Genomic DNA, 2,445 nt, shown 5'->3' with positions numbered 1-2,445 from the left:
TAGCTGTCTTCAGACACTCCAGAAGAGGGCGCCAGATCTCATTACGGATGGTTGTGAGCCACCATGTGGTTGCTGGGATTTGAACTCCAGACCTTCAGAAGAGCAGTCGGGTGCTCTTACCAACTGAGCCATCTCTCCAGCCCTCTTCCCATATTTTTGTTTGCCCTTTTCCTTGTCACATTTTGTGCCCCATGTATCCTTTGCTTGACAGTTAACCTCTCCCCGGTCAGCAGTTGTTAGAAAAAGTATTGTTCCTGGGAGCAAGACCAAGTTCTCAGCACAAAGGAAATCTATTTGCCCCAGAGGGACAGAAGGCAAGGAATAAGAGACAAAGTCAGGGATAGAGGACAAGGGCGAAGGGGAAGGGAACAAGGGAGAAGGGAGGAAAGGTATTTGTCTCAGAGGACAAAGGGCTGCCTCTGGACAGAGAGGAGACATGTGGCCTATAGCAAAATGTCAGTTTATAAAGATGAAACGGGAAACTCAGTGTTAGGATAAGGTGCTTAATTTTAACTGGACATGCTAATTAGATGAGCCAAAGGGAGTTTTTGATTGCTAGACTTCAATACTTTGATAGCTGGACTTTTGAGGTCAGCCTCAGGAGGAGGAAGTGGCCAAGTAAGGGACTAGACCTTTGTGGCTAGCTTTAGGGATCTAATGGCTTTAAGCAAGGCAGAGGGGATGGGAGAGAAAGGCAAAGCCTGCCACGCTCCTATGCTCCAACTGGCCCTTTAGCAGTGGTCTCTTCCCATCATGGACAGTCTGCCTGATGGTCAGGCTGAGGAGGGAGACTCCAGGGTAGAGCCATTGTTCAGGGTTCAGTTAAGGGTTCGTTTATACATTCCGGTTGTGCAGATGGCTTTCGCTGACCCTTGAAACATCGGGGGCATAGACAACCTGGTATTCACCTGATCCCCGCAGAAACCCCTGGCCTTCTTCAGAGTTTTCCCGTGGGTGGGTATTTGTCTTAGTAGATCCTCTTTATTTGGCCATGTCGTTCAGGCACTAGGTGAGCCAGCCTATAAGGGGTCTTCTCTGGATCTAGTGGGCAGCATGTGGGTGCTGCCTGATCAGCGGGTGGTGATTGAATGAAGTGGCCCCCATAGGCTTGTGTATTTAATGCTTGGTCCCTAGTTGATGGAAAGATTAAATCCTTCCTTTTGGGAAGGATTAAGAGCTAATGGCTGCGGGGCGGTGGTGGCACACGCCTTTAATCCCAGCGCTTGGGAGGCAGAGGCAGGCGNATTTCTGGGTTCGAGGCCAGCCTGGTCTACAAAGTGAGTTCCAGGACGAGCTAATGGCCTTGTTGAATGGGCTTTGTGGTTTTAAAAGCCCAGGCTCGCTCTCTCTCTCTCTCTCTCTCTCTCTCTCTCTCTCTCTCTCTCTCTCTCTCTGCCTCTAACTTGTAGATTACATGTAAGTTCTCAGCTGCTGTGCTTCCTGCCACGATAATCATGGGTTCACCCTCTGGTACCATAAGCTCAAATAAACCGTTCCTTTTATAAGTTGCCTTGGCCCTGGTATCTTCTCTGAGCACTAGAAAAGTACCCAGGCCAGCTGTGAAGAGCTGATCTTCCAATTCTTTTCCTTTTATGTTTGCTCTCTATTTGTTGCCTTTCACTTTGCCTGGGCTATGTTTGCACATGGCCACTGGGTTGCAAGGCGTGTGCGGGCATAAGGCCAGAAAGAATCTCTGGAGAATCTCCGGCTCTTCCAGAGAAACTGTGAGCTACATTGAGCCTGGGGTTTTATATTTTCACCGAGATGGGAATCAAAGTAGATGACTCAGTTTTCTCACCGCTGAGACACAATACCTGACAGTAACAAGGAAGAGCGGTATTTATTTTGGCTTGCAGTTTCCCAGGGTTCAGTTCATTATGGCCAGAAAGGTGTGGACAGAAGGCTCTAGGCTGTGTGTACACACATGCATTGGACGCTTTTCACATCTGAGCAGATCAGGAAGCAGAAAATGGGATAGGAGTCAGGCTTAGCTGTATCCCTTAAATACCTGCTACCACTGGCTGTGTCTGTGATCTAGTCCCCAGGCTTTTTAAAAGATTATTTTTTAAAATTTATGTGTATGTGTGTTTCTGCCGCATTTGTTCAGGTTTCTGCAGAGGCCAGAAGAGGGCGTCAGATCTCCTGGAGCTGGAGTTAGAGGCAGCTGTGATCTGCCTGATGAGGATGCTGAGATGTGAACCCAGGTCCCAGTAAGAGCAGCAAGTATCCTTAACCACTGAGCCGCCTCTCTAGCCCCAGTCCTTGAGTTCTAAAGGTTTTTTTTTTTTAAAGATTTATTTATTTATTATATGTAAGTACACTGTAGCTGTCTTCAGACACTCCAGAAAAGGGAGTCAGATCTCGTTACGAGATGGTTGTGAGCCACCATGTGGTTGCTGGGATTTGAACTCTGGACCTTCGGAAGAGCAGTCGGGTGCTCTTACC

This window comes from Mus caroli, chromosome 2, assembly GCF_900094665.2.
Source record: "Mus caroli chromosome 2, CAROLI_EIJ_v1.1, whole genome shotgun sequence".
NCBI lineage: Eukaryota > Metazoa > Chordata > Mammalia > Rodentia > Muridae > Mus > Mus caroli.
This window is presented reverse-complemented; position numbering follows the sequence as displayed.